The sequence below is a fragment of the Colias croceus genome, chromosome 21 (assembly GCF_905220415.1).
Source record: "Colias croceus chromosome 21, ilColCroc2.1".
NCBI classification, from domain to species: Eukaryota; Metazoa; Arthropoda; class Insecta; order Lepidoptera; family Pieridae; genus Colias; species Colias croceus.
The window spans coordinates 5,418,881-5,424,880 of NC_059557.1; positions in this window are offsets into that span (position 1 = coordinate 5,418,881).

Below are 6,000 nucleotides of genomic sequence, written 5' to 3' on the forward strand. Positions count from 1 at the left end.
AGTTTTATAATATTATTATTTATTATAGCTGCGCTCCGTGGCTTCACCCGCGTGGCTCCGCTTCTGTTGGTCTTAGCGTGATGTTATACAGCCCATAATATTAGTATAGATTAGTATAGAATATATAGATAGATAATACGCGCTTAAATATATATTTAAGTATGTGTGTATAGAAAAATTCAATAGGTATACGAATAAACAGAATTCGATGTCAGTTCCCGCTCTGTGGTTCCCGCGCTCTCATAGACTATAAAATCAAAGATAAGCAAGGGTGGTTTATGAGATTATATCCGAGGGGTTAACGCCGAATATCACGCATTGCCCTTTGTGGCTTGATAAGTTGATCTTTCTAAGATAATTTAATAGTTATTTAGATAAATAAATAATTAATAATTAGTAACCTGTGATAATTAGTAGGTACCTAACTATTTAGTAATAGGAAAGCATAAGCATAAGTTCTTGATGGGGCCCTATTATGACCTCTTACGGTCTTCACAGTTTACACCGTGAATTGAACTGACTTGCAAATTCATATTATAGCATTATTAACCATTGCTGGTTATTACGACCATACTTAATATGAATTTGCCACTCAGTTCAATTCACGGCGTAATCTATCTGGAAATAAGAGGTCATAATTCGGCCCCATCAAGAACTTATGCTTATGCTATATAATATATTATAAATTTAATAGCTGAATTAAAAATTTTTCGAAGGGATATTTAAATACATAGAGCCTATTATGAAATAAGAAATTACTATAGTTTAGATACTAATACGAAACGACTTGATGCTACCTATTCATCATACAGCAGTGTGCGTATCGTCATGGAATGGAATAATAAATTCAATCGAACTTGGCTGTGCTGTGTTTCATTTCATTAGACAACCTCAAAGGAACATACACTAAAATCCCTAATACCATTTTCTTTTTATTTAAATATCAACGACACTCGACAGCATGAAGCATCACTACATTATATTATACATATTAGGTGTACCTAAAACAAAGTCGTTTTCTCTGTCCCTATGTATTTCAAAACTATGAAACGGATTTTGATGGGGGTTTTTTAAATAGATAAAGACTAAAGTGATTCAAGAGGAAGGTTTAAATATATAATTTATTAGGTTTTAGACAAGCTGGGCGGAGAGCTAGTAATAAATAAATGAATTAAGATTAAGAACTTTATAGTTCGTACTTTTATATTGTGAACGAATAAAACACAATTACTTCAATTACACACTTCATATTTGTATTTCCCTTTCAGAGACAATATTACAATTAAAACCTAGGTAGGTACCTACGCAAGTACGCACTGTGTTTCATTAGATCAAAAAAATTTCCCTGTGCTGTTTATTGTATATTTATTGATCAAGGGATGTAGGTATTTAAAATGTAAGAGTAGAACACCCACGTGTCAATATCTTATACTTTAAAAAAAAAATGGCAAAATTTAGGTGAATTTTTCACGAAAAATATTGAAATGTATTCTGAAATCGTAACTGTCTAAGATATTTATTTTAAATAAATATAGACTTATAAAGCATCTTTGGGCGCATATTATCCAGTTTTTATTTTTGGAAAACTACCTCCGAATACCGAGAAATATATTTTTTTCAGATTTTCGTTTTTATTTTTTTTCTCCCTAAAAACGCAAAAGTGCGGCTTGTCACTAGCATAGAATTATTGCTCGTAATAAGGCCTATCACTCATAAAAAAACTGCTAGGTGCTAGGGATGAATAATAATTTATAGAATAGTATGTATGTATGTATAGCTGTTGCCCGCGACTTCGTCCGCTATAAAAAAAACCCGGGCCCGCGTCACTTGACCCCCCGCGACTTCCCCTCCGTTGCTATGCGAAAGTACATTCGTCGCCCTACTGTAGGAAATATTGTAATACTGTGGCCTGGGCGTTATAACACGCTCATGGAATTCCTGAGTAGAATAGAATGAATAGAATAGAATAATTGCCGTCGCGGTAAATTACTAATTTCCACTACGTCCTCGCTGCCACTAGCTTCATCATCAAATATTATATATAAAATCATAAATCAATCAATTTTTAAGTGGTCTTGTAAAATTTTCAGCAGAAATAGTCTTCCAAAGGCGATATTATTTTATGTATATTGAATCTGTAACTAAGGGCGTATTCAGAAAGAAAGCTTGAAACTTGTAAGCGCTTATAAGCGCTTATCGGCGCTTGTCAGCGCTGGTAACCTGCGCAGGAAAATATATGAACATGCGCCTATAAGCGCTGATCGGCGCCGACAAGTTCCGACAAGCTTCAACAAGCGCTGGTCGCTGCCATATAAAATTTGTTTTGGTCTGCTTCAACCTGCTTCCTTTGTGTAGAACGAACCAGCATTGACAAGCGCTGATAAGCGCTTATAAGTTTCAAGCTTTCTTTCTGAATACGCCCATACGTAGTATATTATTATTAGTCTGTGTTGTAACCAATAAAATCAAAAGTTAACTGTAAAATATCTAGTTATAAAAAAGCTACTTACAAATAAACATCTACCCTCACTTTTAAAAATTTAGTATATTCACATGAAATATAAGCGCAAGCGCACCTTAAATGGAGCTCTCGGAAGATATGGGTTAATTTTCAATAATTTTTATAATTATTATTTTTTTTTAATTATTAATTTAATAATTATTAATTTTTATTATGACGTGTTAACATGTAAATTGATTTGATTTTTACGAAATATCATAGATGGCGCTGTTTCAAAATTGTCTTTAAACTAATAACATTCATTAAATTATGTTTCTCTGTCCAAATTACGTAAATGACGTTGTTTCTATAGATTTAAGTTTGATAATAGCATAGCCTTAGCATAGCTTACTCAAAAACAACATTTTAAACTTGCGTCGTTAGATTACACGCTGTCACAGAATTCGTAAGAAGAATAAAGGTTCACCTATGAGGTTCACAGCTCCTCTCCCGAAGGTGACAGCATGATAATATTATGTATACGTCGTGGCCATATCGTAGATTTGCTCATTTCATGAAATGATTGACCATTTCACGAAATGGTCGAATTTAATGATGTGGCCAACATAGTTCGACTCGTCAACGTTTATGATATTGTCGCAAATCTACGATATGGCCACGACATATAGATAGATCATTGCTATTTTTAATGGTGGATCAAACTGGACGAAGCCGTTGCAAGCAGCTTTTATACTAAAAGCTAATTAAAAATATAAACTACATTATCCTTGCATATTTTAACCGACTTTAAAAAAGAAGAGATTCTTCTATGATATTGATTAATTCAATACCATGGAAGAATCTCAATTTTACATAATGTGTAACTTATATCCTTATAACTAACTACATAATATGCCAAAAAAAAACTAAAGCAAACCGCAAACGTCTAATTTCAAATATCCACAAGTTCAAACAGTTTAAATACGAATTCATGTTTAGGAAATCAGGTACAATAATGAAAAACACGTTTTTAAATAATCCTTTATAGATAAATTTAAACAAAACTTACAGACTTGTTGTGTGTAACTATGAATCTGAATGTCAGTTAGTTAAAATAATTTCTAGTACTGTCGCCCGTAAGTCATAATCTTTGCGAATACCCAACGAATATCTCATTATTAGTTAGATAAATAATATAATTTACTAAAAAAACTCATTCAATAAGATTAATAGAATAACCAACAACCAAAACCTTAGATCATTAACCAAAACCTTACCAAAACCAAAGAGATAGATATTTACATTGAGATAATATTAATATGGAGACGATACCGCCTACATCACTTATGTTCCACTCAACATACGTCATGTGGCGTAACTGCACTCAGTCGCTTGCTCGCTCATTGGCGCGAACGTCACGCTCATTTTTTATTTGTTTTAAAGTGAAACGCATCAAATATGCCTACGTGTGTGTTACGATATTGCACAAATAATACAAAGAATACGGAAAAGTGCAAAGGAATAACTTTTCATCAGTAAGTAACTAGATAATAATTTTTAAAACTTAGTTAGAGCAAAATTTTTGGCGGGCGACATTTTGTCATAGATTAAAAATTTAAGATATGACATTGGGCATGAAGTAAGTGTTGTTAGTAATATTTGCTGACGTATATTTTTATAGTATAAAATGATAATTTTACATATTTAGAAAAGCATAGACTGGTTGTTAATTGAAAAAAGGTGAAATCATGAAATATGAAAATCAATTACTCAATCACCAATTTTTTTTTTGTTAATTGATTTTAATCAAGTTTTTAATTGATATTGTATAAGCTACTGACTTGAACGTATAATTGAATTATTATTTATTTATCTGCACTAATATTATAAAGAGGAAAACTTTGTTTGTTTGTTTGATTGTAATTAATAGGCTCATAAACTACTGGACCGATTTTTATGAAAGGAGAATGCCCATTTTTGGTACTGGTTTTTCTCATGCATCAAGACAACAACACTATTAAAAAAAATCTCGGCAATTTAGAGGCCTTCTTACCATCGGAAAATATATTTTGAACAGGGAATGTTTTGTAAAATCTAATAAGACATGTAATTGTTTAGATCCGTTATTATAGACTTAGTGTCCATTACCGGTTACCACGGTAACCAAGCGGTAACTTATTACATTTACTATGGTAAATAGCTAAATGTATTAATATCGATTATTGTTTTCATTGAATTACAAAAAAATCAATTAACATAAAATCACTCTTTAAGGTATTGTTTATACACTGTAGGTTGTTTTAACAAAGATAGTGAAGTAAAATAATATAAATATGTATATATAAAAAAAATATTATTATGACATAGCTTGGTACTGGTAGGTAACCAGTTATTTCTTATTTGTTTCTTTCTTCAAATATGTAGTGAAAAAATGATTCAAACAACAACAACAACAACAACAACATGTAAACCGAATAAAAACTCAATTGGCATTTTTTAAGTATATATTTAGGTTTTCTTGAAATCCGTCCCGGAAGATTTCTGGTGCCTACCTACACTAGCCGATGAACAGATAGACTTTGTCTGAAAGCATAAGCTCTACGCATAGATTAAATATGTTAATCGAAAAATAACCTTTGGACGATAAAATGTTACCTAAATCACACATAAACCTAACTAAATCGGGGTCATTTAAGTTTTGAGGTTATTTCACATTTTTCTCAATATCTTGAAAACCCCTGTTTTTATCACAAAAAAATCAATTGGTAAAAATCTTTTGAATATCGAAGAACCCTTCAAAACCACTCTGGCATTGACGCAACACTGTACTGTGGTCCATACTTTCATGGGCATTCTCCTTTGGCACAGACAATCTTAAGACCCTGAGAAAGAACATAGGCTACTTTTTATTGCGAAATATGTGCCACGGGCGAAGCCGGGGCGGACCGCTAGTCCAGAGATAAGTAATTAATATTTTTTTTATTCAAGGTTTCCATGTCTGGGCCGTGAAGAAAGGGAAAAATTATTTTTTTTTTCTAAAAAAGGCTCAATTTGTAAGGAATAAAACTTCCCATAGCCCTGACTGAACCTAAAACACGAAAAAAATTAAATTATTCCATATGACGTCACTATTTACATCATCCTATATTATATGCCAGATATTGTTAGCCCCGCGTAGTAAAGTCAGTTTATACCTAAAATAAATATTAAGTAAGTACAAAGAAAATTTCAAGTCAACGTGCATGTAAGGAGTGGCACCCAATAAAATAGACAGAATGAAACAAAGTGTCGCCTCTATAGCGGTGAGTCAGTGACATCGCATAATCTATGACTGTCTAGCCGTCATTCGCGCGCCCCGCGCCGCCGCGCTTGGCGCACAGATTTTGTTCGTGGTGTCTGCTCCATATCAATATTATCTCAATGGATATTTATCAGTTTTTATCGTATGTAAACATTTACTTCTATGAAAGAACATTGCCAGATCAAAAAATGGGCACATTTATAATCTGTATTAGATTGTTACATGTGTGCGTGTGTGTAAAACGAAATCGCACGTTTGC